Source organism: Protopterus annectens, chromosome 11.part0, assembly GCF_019279795.1.
Source record: "Protopterus annectens isolate FY-2018-M chromosome 11.part0, PAN1.0, whole genome shotgun sequence".
NCBI lineage: Eukaryota > Metazoa > Chordata > Ceratodontiformes > Protopteridae > Protopterus > Protopterus annectens.
In genome coordinates, this window is record NC_056745.1 from 702,118,232 (window position 1) to 702,136,402 (window position 18,171).

The 18,171-nt window shown below is 39.3% G+C and overlaps 1 protein-coding gene across 4 annotated transcripts in view; it reads left to right on the plus strand.

Moving 5' to 3' along the window:
- LOC122815561 (DENN domain-containing protein 5B-like) overlaps nucleotides 1-18,171 on the plus strand; it is a 1,792,502-nt gene that overhangs the window by 1,481,130 nt on the left and 293,201 nt on the right. The gene's annotated exons all lie outside the window — the stretch shown is intronic.

Sequence of the window (18,171 nt, forward strand, 5' to 3'; positions counted from 1 at the left end):
GCGTGGTGACAGTAATGACAGTCCACTAAGTGAGGACTCGATTCGCACTGCCACCCAGCTTGACGTCCATGGGTTTGCAAGGTCCACACCCTTACCCCAACTGTGGTTCACCCACATCTTGTGTTCTTCATTGCCCTGTCTCTTGTCTTGTATATCTTCTCTGTCAGCAATTGCTTCCTCGCCTTGCCAATTTACCTGCTTCAGACATACTTGTGTCCCTTCCACAACATTCTTCTCTCTTCAAAAAAAAAAAAAAGGGGGGGGCAGCTGTCCCAAAAAAAAAAGAAATTGTCCCATACGTAGCTCTCTGTGTCGCACACATGTCTACTTGACACACTTGATTCAGTCCATGTGGCTATACAACATGATTATGTTGTTGTCACTTTTGTCTCTGGAGGTGACAGTCCAAATGCAGCTAATCTTCTGTACATATGATCATTTTTTCAGGGCACATTCTCAGTATATGTCATATATTAACAATGCATACATGTGTTGTCCACCCCCCCAAGCAATAAAACCCTGGGGGCAAAGTATTTTTTACACACATATATCAACCACACCACAAAGTGTAATATGTAATGTTATGTGCTCCCTCATGGACAGGGCGAGTCAATGGTGCTTACAGCCTTGTTCTACTAAACACAAATATCCAGCTATGTTTTTATACAGCTAGGCTTCTACTCACCTAAGAAGCACTGTACAGTTAGGTTACTGGCCTCATATGAACCTATGAATCTGTGTGCCTATGTAGGCCTCACAACCTGTTGTTCCCCACATGGCCTGCTGATGTCTTCTACCATATGTTTACCTGCAGCCATGTAAAAGTCAGACTTGTGCCTTGGTGCATGCGTTAAGTACAGAGTTCTGTAGTCTGTATACTTGGGTAGGCATTCTTTTCTCACTGCAGTCAACTGTGTGTGTGTGTGTGTGTGTGTGTGTGTGTGTGTGTGTGTGTGTGTGTGTGTGTGTGTGTGTGTGTGTGTGTGTGTGTGTGTGTGTGTGTGTGAGGAGAGAGAGGCAGATGTTACTTGACATTGCAGAGATCGTTTTATACCAGCATGCAGGACACTGTTATCAGCATATGCTCAACAGACTAGACTGATGTAATCAACTGTATCAAATTATTGCATGTCCTACCATCTCACCAGGCTGTGATTGGACACTGGCCTGGATTCCAGACAGATGTCACCTTTGGTTCATAGGAAGTTAATAGGTAGAGGACTGGTGACAGGTATGGTCTGGGGTATGTCTGGTAGGGATGGGGGGGGGGGTAAAGTTTGTCCTAAACTGTCTGGTAGCAGTTTGTTGCTGTCCTCAAGGTCAGTATGAGTGTACCATCCACTACTAATTGGTCACAAAGCTGGGCCTTTACTTTTAGATATCTGACCTAGCTAAGAATGCCTCCTGATTATCTTTTGCCAGGGATGCTACTTTAGGTTTGTATGTAGCTTTAGAGGACTTTTCAAGATAGCCATTTCCCCTGTTCATTCTGTGGAAGGTGTCCTTCCTCTGCTGAGTCAGTTCCCTCTTGTTTTTTGACATTACTTTCTTCTACTTGCTGTGTAACCTATGTATGGTTGATGCACAGTATGGTAGCTTGTTTTCTGTGAGGAACTTGTTTTGATCTGTTCATGTTCAGCTAGCTCTATACATTTGTATAGCTGTTTATACAGGCCATTTGTGTATACCAGTGTATAGCAGTCATTGTTGTCAGTGACAACAGGGGGTTTGCTACTCTTTATGGCATCAGTTAGGAGCCTATAGTTTCCTTTGGAGAAAAGTTTCACCCTTTCTTCTCTTCAAGGGTGCCGGGTATGATTGTGAATGTGAACAAGACTGAATTGTGATCTGACTTGACCAGGGAGGCCAACACACAGAGGTTAGTGCAGAGAACCACAGTGTTTGCAAGTATTAAGTCTAGGACATTCAAGCTCCTTGTGGGGGTGCAGACTATCTGTTACACAGCATGTATATTAACAAAGGCCAGGAACCTTAGGGTGAGTGTGTTTGTTCACATATATGACTCCAAATTGATGGAATGATAGTTGAAATCACACATGACCAAGGTGTTTGGCTGTCTTGTGGGTGATTCATTTAGGTCCAAGTAGGCAGAGTGGTCTTTGTGGTTCAGGGTGCAGGACCTGTAGCTATCAATGATATGGAAACGGGGTTTTTGCATTCAGTTAGTTGGAATTGGAGTAGTACTACAGTCTTTTGGTGTATTTGTCTTTAATGAAGATGTATACACCTCCACCTTTGGTTCTTTCACGCTCATTTTGATGTGTGAATGTGTGAAAGGCATTGTACTCCTGCATGGCCAGGGTGCTCTCTGTGGTCTTGAACCATGTCTGTGTGACTACACAGACATGGACACCTGCCAAGGTGTGACTACACAGACATGGACACCTGCCAAGATAAGGAGTTCTTCTAGTGAGTGTAGTTTGATTTACACTCCATGCATTAAGCAGCATAATCATCAGTTTGTCTGTGGTGGATACTTTTATTTTGGGACTTCTGACTTTGTCTAAAAAGGCCACTATGGGGGGGAGGGGCAAGCACCTTCATATAGTATATTGAGGTACGTCTCCAGTCATTCACTGCAACATGGACTATGACAGAGTCATAACGGAAGAACAAACATTTTTAATAAAGCAGTAATCCAGTAGAATATTGCAACAAGAGTGTAGACAACAAACCTTCCTAGTTTGAAATAAATGGTCTGGAACACAAGTGCTTAAACCAGAGCTAAGACACTTTCAGAGTAACAGACACAATAAGCCTTCAACCAGCAAATCCCAGCTTAGATGGGTATATACTATCCTCCTCTGACACAAGAGTCTACACCACAAATCTTCCTAATGTAAAATAACTGGTTAGGAGGCCAAGTGCTTAAACCATAACAAAGAGACTTAGAACAACAGCCACAGTAAGCATTCAGCCAGCAATTCCCAGCTGAGACTGGCAGAGGCTACACTCTCCTCCCACTAGAGTGTAGACTACAAACCTTCGTAATGTAAGACAATTGGCCTGAAGCCCATGTGCTTAAACCAAACGTAATAGGCTTAGAATCACAGTTACAATGTAATGTGATACTAGACAGATGACAGTGATGTGTCTGTTAAGCTTCCCACATACATTATGTCATGGTTAGTAGGCCCTGTGTTGTCTTGATGTGAGAAAGTGCTGTGGTCTGTCCAGCTGCTGCATATGTCTGATGAGGTTCCTGCAAAAGAGACCATTATACTGTATTACTGTTCTGATGAGTTTGAATACAGTGCTGTCATACAGTCCTTAGATCTACATGTAATGGCATGTCTTATGATGTGCATCATAAAAAGAGAAGGGTTATAAAGTAATGACACACATTGCAATTCCTGACTTCACAAACCTTAAAACAGAATACACTAGAAACTACTTTCATGATGATGCTATCCAGTGTAACATTTGGCAAGGCAAGCATAACTGACAGATGCAATTATCAGTTCAACAACACAAATGTAGATATACTAGACACTAATGTAGCTATGCACCCTGTGCATCAGACAGAAAGTTTTTGTATCCCTGAATCCAAAAGAGAGAAAACAGGGATATGGCACAGTTATTACGTGCTGGGGGGTGAAGGCAGGAGGCCTAGGCTGGCACAAAAGGTCAGTGAGTGCGTGTGAGGGAGAAAGTGAAGCAGGCAGGCTGTTTCTCTGTAGGGGGTACTCCATGTGAAAGTGGTGTGTGAGAGTCTGCATGAACACAGCCAGGCTCAGTGCTAGCTCTACATCTTGGTATGTTGGGCAGGTGTGAGCCATGCATATTAAAGGTAGCAGCTCATCATTGTCACCCCTAACCATGGGAACTGGCTCTGCCTGGAGTTCCACTGGTACCTCCACGCCCAATGTCAGATGGAGTGCTGCTGCTGCCTGAGCAACATCGATGTCTGCTGGATGTGCTCCCCTCACAGGAATGCCTAGGACCATGACCCCATGGCCTACCACATCTGGGTCTGGACAGCACACTCCTCAATGGACCAGCAGAAGTACTGCCACTATGGGACCATGATTGGCAACAGCCATGTTGGCTCTCAGCAGTTGTTGTGACTGACCTTGTCCCATGAGTATGCTGTTCCCCCCCAGCAGACATTCCATCAGAGACACTGCTCGTTCCAAGATGGACATCCCTCGGTCCATCACAGACACCGCTCATTTCAAAGTGCCATTCATCCATTCCAGTGAATTGGTGACTTGCTGAAGGCAGTCACTCATGTCAGATTGTGCCGCATCCACAACCCTGAGCATATGTCTGGAGTGCCTTTCTGAATGTGCCTGTGCCTCCTTGATGGCTCTAAACATACATTGAATGACACAGGAAGATACTCCTGCAGCAGGTGGAGGAGGGACAACAGGCCCCCTCTGAGCACCCCTGATCAACCCTCATGTATGGCACTTCACCAAACTTTGGCTACAGCCAGGCTGAACAGGCATGGAGGCCACGATAGCCACACTTCCCTGATCAATGTCATCGCCCTCCACCTGTCTTATATCTGTGGGCTCAGTGGACTGGGTAGGCATACGCCTACCCCCACTATGTCTGGTGAAAGAGAAGGGGGTGGCTGGATGTCGACCTCAGTGTCAGATTCAACCTGTGCACCCCCAAATGTGGCTCAGTTTCATCATCATCAGTGTCAATAAGCTACTGACATCAGGTAGCACAGGGCCCACACTTATACTGTCATGATCAACTGTGATAAAAAGGGAGAAATGCAGGCATACATTGATACGTGTACCACTATGGTGCAGTATATGCTAAACAACTAACAGTGCTACCACTATTACAGACAGTACAGCAGTATACACAACACAACAGGCCTAAAATGACACATTAGATTACTAGAAATTGATTTGCAGTACTGAAATAACTTGATTTGGGTTACCTCCTGCAGGAGGCCTACGGTGCTGGATTCCTGATGGTCCTGAAAGAACTTAAGCAAGAGATAAGGCCAACATCATCACATTTAACAGTAAGACAGGAGGTACTACATGTACTCCTCTCAATTAGCATGACGTTTTACTTTAACATGTACGTGGCTGACAACTCCAAACTGAGCTTATCACTGTACTAATATTCAACCCCCCCAAAAAAAAACCACAAGTGGCACAGAAGTAACTTGTATTTCAATTATTTTACTATACAACAGTATTGAACTGGTCATATAACAAAGCTTACCTGGAAGCTCTTCCTGGGACTGAGAAGGTGTTGCACCCACATTAAGGAAATATCGTGGGCCACTCTGCTGTGAGTTGTCCTGTGTCAGAAGATTCGCTAGGAATTCCTCATTGGGGGTGAGAGGTGGTTCTGCAGCAGGCCCACCCTGGTTACCCTCTGGTCTCGGGCAACAGCTGCTGCATGTCTCCTTGCAGATGTGAGCATGTCAGTGGCCCTGTGGGGCACCTGCTCATAATTATGGTCATAGCCGCCAATGGCATTTAAGCTATCATCGATTTGCTGCCATATCCTCAGCCTTTATGGCATATTGAGACGACCCCTTCCAGGAAGGAAAGTGTCATGTTGACGCAGCGCACCCACTATTCTGGTGTTTTCTGACTCATTGAAGGGGGTCTGCACCTCAGTGACATTTTCGGTCCTAAAACACAACAGAATGATAATACACATAACTATCACATAACTACAAAGTAACTGTTACCAGATAAAACAGTTAAGGTAGGCAGTCAGCATGTGAACTAGTAACAACAGGTGAGATGCAAAACAAGGAGAGTAACAAGGGCAACAATATCCTTGTTTGTGACATAGTAAATTTTCTTTGCTTCCCCCCACCCAGTAAAGAACAGGCACATGAACCATTTTGCTAATAAAACACATTGGAAATGCTAAATATGCATTCAAAGGACCTGTGCCTGAAACATTTGTACATTTGTGTCACACAGCTTACTATTTTCATATTTTGTCAATCATTTGTACCTCTGAAATGGCTTGACAAATATGACCATGTCATCATTACACTTCTAACTATTGCATACAGATAACAGTTAAAAGGCTTTGCTTCACATTATTCATTAATAGATTACAGCATATGCATTATGTAGGTAAAAACGTACCTGCTGGAGTTCAATATTCCTCTGTTAAGATATCTTGGAAAATAGTTTGCTTTGCTAAACATGTACAAGTATCCTCACCATCAGTTTGGTTAGCATTTGTCTTTTTATAATGGAGTAGATTATTACTGGACTATATCTGTCTAGGCTGTGTTTCAGAGATGCTAATTACAAAATAAGCAGTTGAATTTCATGCTAATCAACCAGTCTGGTGGAGCTATTCAAAAAGTTATAAAACAACCATTTAGACTCTATGCTGTTTTTTCTTGTGGATTTCAAAAGTAGTGGAGTACAGATACAGAAAGTCTACATGGACAGAATGTTAGGCACTGCTGCTGCTTAACTCCATTTGTATGTGCTACAGGCTGCAGGCAATGCTCCTGCTGCTGCTAACAGGCCTAGACCAAGACAGAGAAGTTTTCAGGCCACATTTATCTTAATCACAACAGACATGACATGGATATTGTAGAATGCTACAGGGTGGACAGGGATGCAATACAGGAACTCTGCAGTCTCTACCAGCCTCAGCTCAGACCCACATCCTTTACCTTCCCATGTATTGGCTGTGTACTGCTTGCATCACAGTCCGCCCTGATCTAACACTGTGAAAACCGTTTCATTTGCAAGGTGTAATTCCTGAACATGTACTGTATTGTATAATAGTATTATGACATGTGCTTGTATTGCTTGTCCAGAAATTAATGTCATATGTGACAACAGAGACATTTGACTTGTATGTGCCGATTAGCAAGTAGTAGGCCTCAAAGATTCACACATTGTTGCCTCCCCAAAGTAATGATGATCACTGCATGCCCTCAGTTTAGCAGCATACATTTGAAATGGGAAATCATAACAGTGAAGTTTGAAAGTAGTAAGACACATAGCAGTTTCCCGGCTTCACCACCCTTGTGAAGATATGTGAAGGCTGCCAGCCTAGCCAGATAGAATTTTGTGGATAATTCTGTCATTTGTAAATATTAATATAAGCCACGGGCTTGTTCTCTTAAATGGAAGAAATGGTGTTAAATGTTGAATGTTAAAAAGTGTAACAACAGTGCACTCTGCTGGAAGAAAGCTGATAAGTCACGCATTGTATAATTCTTTGATCTCAAACTCGGAGCCAAGATGCCTGGAGAAGGAATTCTTGCTATTGTTTTGAGACCAGAGTTAATTGCTAGAATTTGCATGTATAATGTCTTTTATTGCTGCAGCTTCCTGACCAGGTGCAAGATCAAAAGGGCTGTTACACTCTGGGTTTCAGTTAGCCTAGGAACCAGAGAGAAATGCTGTAATCTGAAATGAGTCAGTAGAACTGTGTTATTAGTTTAAGGAAAGAGAGACTCGGGGCATTTGGCATTTTGTCTTCAAAACATCCAACATCACCAGCACTGCTTTGCTCTATATGTAAGTTTATTTTAGAACTGTGTTGTCTCTTCGATGTAGCTGGGAAATAGGAAGATTAGACCAGTTGTTTTTTTTGTATTGATGTCAGAACTATTCAACTGTATTATTTTAAGCATTTTCCTGTGATCTCTAAAATCTTGACTGGCACTGTGTAGTAAGAAGTATTGTCTTGTGTTTTTATTATTAAATATTTTTAAACCTTTCAACTGTGGCTATTTTGTGTAGAGATAATTTAAGCTCTAGAGTACATTGCATGTATATAGTGATACTGTTCAAGTCACTCTAATAAGCTTTGCTGTTCAGTCACACTTACCATTTGGATAATAATATTGCACAGTAATAATTGGACACCCGTTGATAAGGGCCTTATTAGTAACTGATATTAGTGGTTGGTGGCAAGTGGTAGTACCATATAGTCTGGGTAAAAGGAGCACAACTAGAGAACCTGTGACAGCATTCCCCAGGAGTGTCTGTGTATTTGTATATAACTCATATTTCAAAGTGTGTGTGTGTGTGTGTGTGTGTGTGTGTGTGTGTGTGTGTGTCTGTGTCTGTGTCAGCTACTTGGGCAGGGACACGAAGCACTGGTTGGACAGAGAGGGTGCTGGGGGCTTTAGCTTGAGCACTAGGCTGAGATCTGGACCTTATAGCTGTGCCAGTGGGGAGTCGTCTTGGGGATCTGGAGAGAAAGGGAGAAATCATCCCAATACTGACTGTGATCTGTGTGTGCTCTTAAGGGAAATTGTACTTTACTGTGTGTGTATTTGTTATCCTCCCCTATGTGGACACCCCTCACTGGTGTTAGTGGTGAGGATTGAGGCTCCTTTATTGCTGGGCTAGTGCACGGGCATCACAACCCTCACAAGATCAAACCAGCAAGATGCAAAACAAGAAGAGTAGCAAGAGCAACCTAGCCTTGTTACATAACAGTAGCTCAGCCTGGGTCCACCCCTCCTTGAAAGAATATTATACCCTCGCTTGTTCCATGACAGGAACTCACCTTTGCTCCCCATCCCCCAGCAGTCTGTGCTCATTTGTGGCAATCAACCTTCCATTAATTTGATGACAACTCTGTATCATATTGTCTGCAGTGAATATCCTCACACATTTTAAGGTAAATGATATAGACTGCCTTACACACTACATGTCTCAGAGTAATGTTCAGATAACTGATGAATGACCAAGAAACAGAGAAAAAGCTAGGTGCACACCATGATATGAAGTAAGTGAAACTTTAATAAATAGACATAAAAGGCTACAAAACAATAAAACAGGCACAAATGGTAAGTGCTGTCACTATCTTGCTCGGTAGCTTCTTCAGACCTAAATCATAACAGTGAAACCATCTGTATTAATGATTACAGTGAAACCATCTGTATTAATGATTTTTGGATACATTTTGAATTTTATGAGGTGTAGAAGTATTGAGGTTAAGATTTATTTATATATAAAAAGGTTTTTACAATGTTTGTAAGCATCATTACCAATAGGATTTTATACTAGGTTCACTGTGTTTTGAAATGATACTTGATGTCTTAATCAGTTCTTTTTTCTGATTGGCTTTATTGCCTTTAAATACAGATGGTTTGACTGTTATGATTTAGGTCTGAAGAAGCTACCTGGCAGGTAGTGAAAGCACTTACCTTTTGTGCCTGTTTTATTGTTTTGTAGCCTTTTATGTCTATTTATTAAAGTTCCAGTTACTTCACTGTGGTGTGCACCAAGCTTTTTCTCAGTTTTTATCTTTGGTGCATGTTGGTGCACTTTACCGACCAGAATAAACTTTTTTCAAAGAATTTCATTGTTGTAGCTTCTTGGTTGGACATGGTGAAGGTATCTTCATTGTCCTGGACTACAATCCTTGCCTGGTGAGTAATCAGGCAGAATGACTACAGAGACTGACGGTTCCTGGTAACAATTCTTTAATGAGTTACACCTTTGACAAGAGTGTGGAGAACTTTGTAGAGACTGTGGTGTTACTACAAGACTTTTATGTACTATACAGAGATTTAGGGAATAAATCTAAAGGCTTGTTTGCTTTTGCATTTTAGTATCATCCCTAGATGTTTGAGGGTGTTGAAGATGCCCTGACCTCTTGAAACAATGGCAAACGAAGTTAAGACTTGGGTTTGACTATCTGCAGCTATTTATAGAGTTTTTTTTAAACCTATGGAAGAAACTCTAGTCAAAGACATCCGTAAGTTACAACAGTGTATTCAGGACCAATTTTCACCAGATGTAGTAGGTGAGAAATTGGATGTGTTATTTGAAAACATACAGAACTTTGAAGATAGATTTCAGATTACTAAATGTAAAAAACTGCAAAAAGACTTGGAACGACTTCAATGATGGGAATGTGTTTTCATAGCCGAGATCGAGTGATACTTCATAATCTAGCCAGCGTGGTGTTGATGGTATTACCAACTCTGATAGTACAGCTGGTAATCAGTATTTTAGTCCTGAAGGTGAATTATGTGTTGAACCTGAGCCCATAGTGTCCAAGCCACCAGGACTTCACAAACTGTGCCTATGCCTTTAATTGAAACACAGGAAGTTTCTAAAGGCAGGAACATTGTGACGACATTAGTGCATCAGATGCTGTTGAGTATGGAGGATGAACAGAGCCCTACGGTTACAGCACACCTAATGGATTATCCCTTGCCAACCCTCTTCCATTACCCGGAGAGCAGAGCAGGAACAAAATAAGGAGTCGCTCGAGGTAAGGGTAGCTGTGCCAGAGGTTTCGTTCACCAGAAACCAGGAGCAAGGTAAATACACAGAAAAGGACATGAACACTTTAGTTATTAACATTTCCTCACTTACATTGACCTCTGAACAGTATAGTCTTTTGAACAGAGGCTTGTCGTTTATTCCGATGCAACAGTCAGATATTTCAGAGGTTATTTTAGATTTAAAAATGTTTGCCAGGAATTTATCATTGCATTTACAGTTTGCTGACTCTGTAGAAGCCCACGAACCATTCAAGAAGAACAGTACATATGTTCTACTCATAGATCCAGTTATTGAATTGTCCACTGTAGCATGTGAAAGAGACATTCGTATGCTCTGTGAAAATAATGTTAAAGATAGATTGTTTAACCTTACTGAAGGGGAATGTTTAGCATTAAAACAGTTGAAGGAACTTTCTTCAGTGGAGATTCGTCCCTCGGACAAAGGGAGAAGTATTGTGTTAGATAAAAGTCATTACTTGAAGAACATGACTGAGTTATGATGTGATCAAGAGACTTATGTGCATTTAAGTAGGAGACAAGTAAGAGGGTATTATGGAAAGACTTGCATTTTTTCTGTTTGATATGGTTATGACCAATGTGAATAATGAAGAACTTTTTAAGTACTTTTCAGTAGAACATCCACTTATACCAGTTTTATATGGTATTCCTAAAGTGCATAAAAATGCTGATAACCCCATATGCGGCCCATTGTATCTAGTAGAGGCTGGGCCACAGAGCCAATCTCCGTTTATGTTGAGAAGATGCTGCGCCCCATTGTCAACTTAATGGGCACTGTCTTAAGAGATGCAAAGAATTTTTTGAGTGACTTGTTCCCAGTTATTAATGAAGTACAAGATAGGACAGATTTGTTTTTTCTAACTTTAGATGTTTATTCTCTTTTCACAGTTATACGCAATGACTGGGGAATAGAGAATATTAGAACTCTTATTAAATAAAGCAGTTTTAGATAGCAAGGCTGTCGATTTAATTAGTAGTTTATTAGAATTAATGTTAGAGAACAATGTGTTCATCTTTAATGATTATTATATAGAGAAGGTTAGCGTAGCGATGGGCACAGCTTGTGCTAATAGCTATGCCAACCTAGCTTTAGCACAGTGGGAACAAGAGAGAGTCGTTGGGAATAATGACTTTCAGAGATATATTTTGACTTATAAAAGGGTCATGGATGATATTTTTGTTTTATGACAAGGACCAATAGAAGAGAGAGATCATTTTGTAGATTATTTGCACACCATTACAACGTTCTTAAGATTTAGCTGTAATTATTCTCATGAAGCTATTGACTTTTTAGATGTCAAGCTAAGAATCTAGTGGGTGAGGTAGGACATTAATACATAAGAAGCAATGTAAGAACAATGTTTTATTACACAAAGGGAGTATACACCCCCGATATGTGTATAGGAATGTTAAGGGACAAGCTTTGCAAAGGATGAGGTTACACAATAATGATGAGGACATGAAAACAGCATTGGGTGAGTTAAGGAGTGAGTGTATGTACAAGAGGGTATAATGGAAAAGAGGTTGCTGCCCAGATAGCTGAAGCTTTGAGTGAACTGGGTACTAGCAGACTCCCCTATTTCTCAGACAGACCCGATTATCACAGTGAGATAGAGACAAAGCAGTAGTGAAGTCACTAGGTTGACATTCACTTATAGTAGTAATATTAGTAAGATTTGTGAAATTGTGAACAGGAATTGGGGGATGCTGAATACAAATGAGAAAGTTAGGTGATAGGAGCTAGACCACAATATGGTTTTAGAAATAGTAGGTCCTTGAAGAGAAAACTGTGTTATAAGAGTGCTAGCAACGGGTATACACCCCCGTCACAAAGAGAGGGTACCTTCTCTTGTAGACTTTGTAAAGCCTGTAGATACATCCACTCTGGTAACTATTTTGAGCACCCACATAAGGGTTTTGTTGTAAGGACATCACTTTACGCTGATTGTGGTACAACTGATTTAATTTATTTTTCATACTGTGTTGAATGTTATGTTTATTATATAGGTAAGACCAACAGGAATTTCAGAGAACACATCTTAGAACGTATGGGTGATATAAGGAATAGGAGAACTAAGAGTATGTTGGCACTTCATTTAATATAGAAAGGTAATGAATACAGTTTTAAATTTCTAGTGTTGGAAGTGATGGGTAAAAATATGAGAGGAGGTGACATTAAGACTTTCACTGAAGAGAGGAAACAGCAATGGATTATATATCTGGAAGCTGATATGTTTCCAGGCATTAATGAACGAGTCTCCCTGAAACCTCACCTGAAGCTACACCCTTTGAAGCATTGAGTATGTTTTTTTTATGCTGCATTTTTTGTATAATTTTTTTTAAATATTTTTTAATGATTTTTGGATACATTTTGAATTTTGTGATGTGTAGAATTATTGAGGTTAAGATTTATTTAATATATAAAAAGGTTTTTACAATGTTTGTAAGCATCATTACCAGTAGGATTTTATACTAGATTCACTGTGTTTTTTAAGTGATGATTGATGTCTTAATGTGTTTTTTTTTTCTGATTGGCTTCATTGCATTTAAATACAGATGGTTTGAGTGTTATGATTTAGGTCTGAAGAAGCTACCTGGCAGGTAGCGAAAGTGCTTATCTTTTGTTCCTGTTTTATTGTTTTGTAGCCTTTTATGTCTGTTTGTTAAAATTTTACTTACTTCACCGTGGTGTGCACCTAGCTTTTTCTCCGTTTTTATCTTTGGTGCATGTTGGTACACTTTACCAACCACAAGAAACTTTGTTTCAAAGAATGACCAATAAACACAGAAAGGTAGGACACAGCTGTATATTTGCAAGGAATAATCATAACAGGTTGTGTGATCACTAAGTGCACTACATCCAAATATATTACATAGAATACATTTACAAATAACAGGTCATGCCTTGATATCAGTGTATGTTCAGTTGAACTTGGCTGTATGAGGAATTACGTCATGTATTTGCTGCAAAGGTATTTGTGGGGAAAAGATGGATAAGACCCCCTTCTGTTTTGTGACACTGCATTCTAGTGAGAGTTGGAATCCAGACCTATGTAGTCATATCTCATGTGTACTAACTGTGTATGTCATAGATTGATTTTCTGCATTTCAACTAATTCTCCGATTTTTATACTTTTTATTTTATTTTATTTTTTTGGGCCACTGTTTGCAAGATGCACCGCTTGGCACAAACGGCTTTGGCCAATGAGATCAATTGTTTAATGAGTCAGCTAAAACTTGCTGTGCCTCTTCTTTCCTGAGTATGACTTTTCCAGCTTTAGTAGCAAAGGTAATACAAAAGAAAAAAAAAGACAAACTATACCCTTTGCAGTACTTCACTTTCTTTCTTAATACCTTGGCTGCAGTTCAAGTATTTTCAGTCTTAGGACATTTTATTTTGTTTTGTTTTATTTTATTTATTTATTTTTAATTTAGAACGGATACAAAGCAATTTAAAAATTACAAGGATTTCCCATTCTCAGGACATTAGGGAGGTAATTATTTGGCTAGTTCAGTATAGCCAAGTAATTGCCCTCCAGCTTCCACATTAAAATGTTTGGGAGATGGAATCCAGGAGAAAGAGAGAGGTTGTGTTATTTCATTAGTATGACTTCTCACCTCCACATTTTAACAGTACATAGCTAGCTGATCCATGTCTTTTTATTATAAAAGCTAAGTACTGATCTCAGTGACCAAGATTAATCAATCTTCCTATGCTCTCCACAATCTCTAGTCATTTGGAGTGTCTGCTCCTTTCTGCGTCTCTAGTCAATCTGTAGGGACATTTTTCTCTTAAAGTTACATGTTTTATTATTTAAAATACTGACGGTACCACACATATCTGGAGGCAGCATGATCCATTCATGTTTTTTCTTTTTATTGACTAATGCAGTTGGGCTGGGACAGGTGTAGCTGTAAGCAGAAATATATTACTGTTGTAATTATTTTGTGTGCCACGTGGCACATCTCTTTCTAGAAGGTAGTTACAACAAAGACTTTGTGGAGGCTGGTCATGCTTCTAAGTTGTTTGTGTTTTTATTGAATGACGCGATAGATATTACAAATGATACATTGTGTGAGAAGTAAGCAAGTTTAATTAGTTTTGACTTATTCTATATATATTTGCAGTTGGAATTTTTCAAAGCAACCTTATAGATTTTTCACTTCATTAGCTCAAGAGAAACTGCCACAATATTGTGTTGCTTCAGAGAAAAAGATGGTGCAACTACAACCATGAGAAACTTTTACGTTAAGGTAATTTAGCAAAAAGCTAGTATCTGTGGATCTAACAAAGAGAATCTCAACAAAGCCTGAAAGGGTACATTGTTCTATATGTTTGTATGCAGCACGTGAAGAAGTCTTTTAAAGTATTTACTACTTTTAGCTTTCAAGAAGAGGAGAAAAACAAAATGCCAAAACCAAGTAAGAAATCCAGGAATTATATTAAGCCTCGGAAAAATGCTACACTTAATACAAGCCTAGGAAAAATTGCTATTTATTCACCATTTTTTACTTTATAAGAAACCAGAGCTCATACTGCAGAGCAAATGAGCTGCAAAATTCATTGGCCTACAGTGTATATGAAGTAGACAGCCAAGAGGGCAGGTTTTTAGGAGAACCAAACCTACTCTTATGCAAAGGTATAGATATGTGTAAAGTGAGTGAAAGTACTAATATGCAGTTAAAGGAATTAGCTGTGGATATGGATGTGTGTAGGATGAAATGTTAGCCAGATAAACTAAAAACACAGAGCAGAATGAAAGCCACCAAGGGCAGCAGTAATGATGAGGAGTGCTATGAGGTGCACAAAATTTATGACACAATTGTAATTGCAGCCTGATGAACTAGATGTAACAATAAGCATGACAGAAATGTGCATATTTTAATCATTTTTATACAAGCTTTGGTAGAAAGAAAAAAAATTATAAAGATGTGCTTAAAAGAAAAATGGATGTGGTCAAAAGAATTTGCATCTTTCTGAGTCAAAACATGAAACAGTGTTTTTAGAAACAGTTAAAAATAGAGTCAAATCAGTGATATCGGAAAGTAAAGAGACAGTGTAAGAGGATAAGCAGTCAAACTGCCTTCAAGGGAAGCTCAGAATTCTCATAAAACCTTTATGCTCATTTGTGTTTGAGATCCCTGGCTATAATAATCTGCCAGATAATACTGTCAAAACACTGGGTCTGAATAGCATTGAAAGTAAAGCTGCGTATACATTACTGAATGCTAGGTAAAGCCATTTGATCAGAGGCTGTTAACGTGAATATAAACATAGAATATAAAAGATCCTCATTAGCACTGGATTTAAAAGGTATTCAATTACTGTAATTGGTCATTTGACTTCTGAGAAGCTGGATATGTTGAAATAGAGTCAGTCTACTGACACAGAGTAGATGTGTACAGGAACAACTTCCCAGGTGGTGAACCATTTTAATCACTGCACGGAAATACAGCAACAGTATTTTTCAGGATTAACCATGGCAGGCAAGCCACCCTGTGGTGTAAACCTTGGCTCTAGATGATTGTCACTGTTGAACTGACACCCTGACCCCATGTGCAAAAAATAGGAAAAGTGGGTTGTGTAGGGATAGACGGATGGGTCTTTTAAGATTATTTATTTATGGGCTTGGATAGCTTTCAATGAGAATACCATAGATTATGCAAGTAACACATTACCTAAAGAAGGTGCAGGTAGATTGAGCAGGAATTGAAATAAACTGAAAACATAGGCATTGACAGAAAAACTGAACCAACAGAATGGTTACATTTAGATAAAAACAAGAATAAGTAATCCAGAGTTGTAAGCCAAACAAACCGCAATGCTCTTTCCAGTTTACCTGTTTGTAGCAACAATAACAAACTCTTGACACCTTGGCAAACATTCATCTAAGAAGTTTAGAACATGCCAAAAACAGTATCTTAAATAAGATTTCCAATAAAGTCAAGTCTAAAGAAATAATCTCAGACATTAACACAGAGTTTGCTTTTATTGTATAATAATACCTTCAAAGGCAAAACAGAACTCATTACATCAGGAATTAATAAAAGTACCTTCTAGTTTTTCAAACGTTGTTCTGTTAAATTCTCTTCAGTAGTACAAGCAAACCAGAGATTTTGATAGCTAAAGCTTTTTTACATTTAATATATCTGTAGTATCCTGTAGATTCTTGGGACTTCTATTTTATGTGTCATCTGTAAGAGCAGTTATACTAGTAAATGAAGGCCTAGCATGTGTTTATACATGTTAATGCAAGATCAGAAACAAGAGACTGATACAGGCATTTAATAGAAATACTAGAATCTAAATTAAATAAGAATGTGTAAGTTAAGACCAACAATTCCAAAATGTATGGGTCAAATTCTAATGTCAGAGGGACTGAAGCTATATTTAGAGACAGCCAGAACAGCGAATAATAGTATAAATGCCAAGGCCAGAATACACATGAACATTGGTGAGGTTATTGAAATGGTGCTGCATCTTGAAAAGTTGTTTGTAACAAGTCTGAGACATGTGTGCCTCTTGTAGCAGGATATAATTTATAAATAGTACTACTAACAAGTATTTTGAAATACTTAAACTATTAGCAGAAACACTTGTATTCAAATACACTAATGCAAATAAGTCTGTTCATTATAAGCAGATAGTCATCAGAATGTATAGGAACTGTAATTGCACTACAACATTGACCAGTTACATATGGGTCAACAGAATTCATAGGTGCAGAAGAGGAAATATGCTCAAATAGAGAAAACAATGTAAGCAGTAGTGTATGTATGCGTGTGATAAACTCCATTAATATATTTAAGGTAAAAGGTACACATTTAAAGAGTCTAAAAGTCCCTGAAAAGCATATTCATAAAGTCTTTGCACAGTGCACCTCAGCGAGCATAGAGGATGTTGGTTAATTTGCAGAAATATAACCTGCAAGTGGGAAACAGGCAAGGGGCTGTGTAGTGCAGATGTACTGAGCAGAACATATTTATCAGGATGTAATGAAGAGTTGCTAGAAAACAAATTAGAGATTTGTTGGGTGATATTACAGTTAACAGTGACAAAAGATAGAAAAGAATTTCAAATGTGTACTGCGAATGATATGGAAGTGCAGTTACTGAAGGAGGTGACATTTAAGAGGTTGTCTAAAACAAAGAAAGTCCAATTTTACTTTTCCTTCATGAAAGTATTATGTTGTGTCCAAGGTTTAGTTTTTCAAAATGATATGATTGTTGTACCTAATGAGATGAAAGAAAAAGAAGCTTTAGAGAACAAATGAGTGACATTTTGCTACAAGTACAAAAAAAAGTTAGAAACGTTATGTATTGGCCAGGAATATCAATGCAAGCAGAGAAGTGGGTGCAAAACTATGATATTTGTAATACATACAATAAATTCCATGCACTATCCAATAATGGATAGCATTTGTGTCCTTAGAGTTGAGTGGGCCAGCTTTATTCCATTATAAATAATCAGTTTATTTACCATTTTTGCATAACCACTAAGTTCCTTGAAATAACTAACAAACAGTACAAGTAATAGTTTGTGATAGGTGCAGTGAAATCTCTATTCTCAAAGCAAGGCATATGTGGACCAGCTTCACTGTGTACAAGGAAGAAGCTCTGACTACACCCTAGTTGACTCAGGATTTACTAGTTTCTCAAATGCTGAAGAGTCCAGGTAGGGGAGGGTGGGAGTGAGCAGCTAATGTTTGCTCAGTCATCCTTTGGGAGGGAAGTGGTCTGGCTAACTGCATTACCAACACCTACTGAAGAGAGAAAGAGAGTAGTACATTGTGAAATATTAGGTGCCGGGGATGTACTTGGCTCTGCCAAGCTGTGTCCTGATGGCAGTTTTCATTCAATGTAGACAGAAGCATACATGACAGTGGAATCTGAACAAGCACATCAGTCGACAGTTG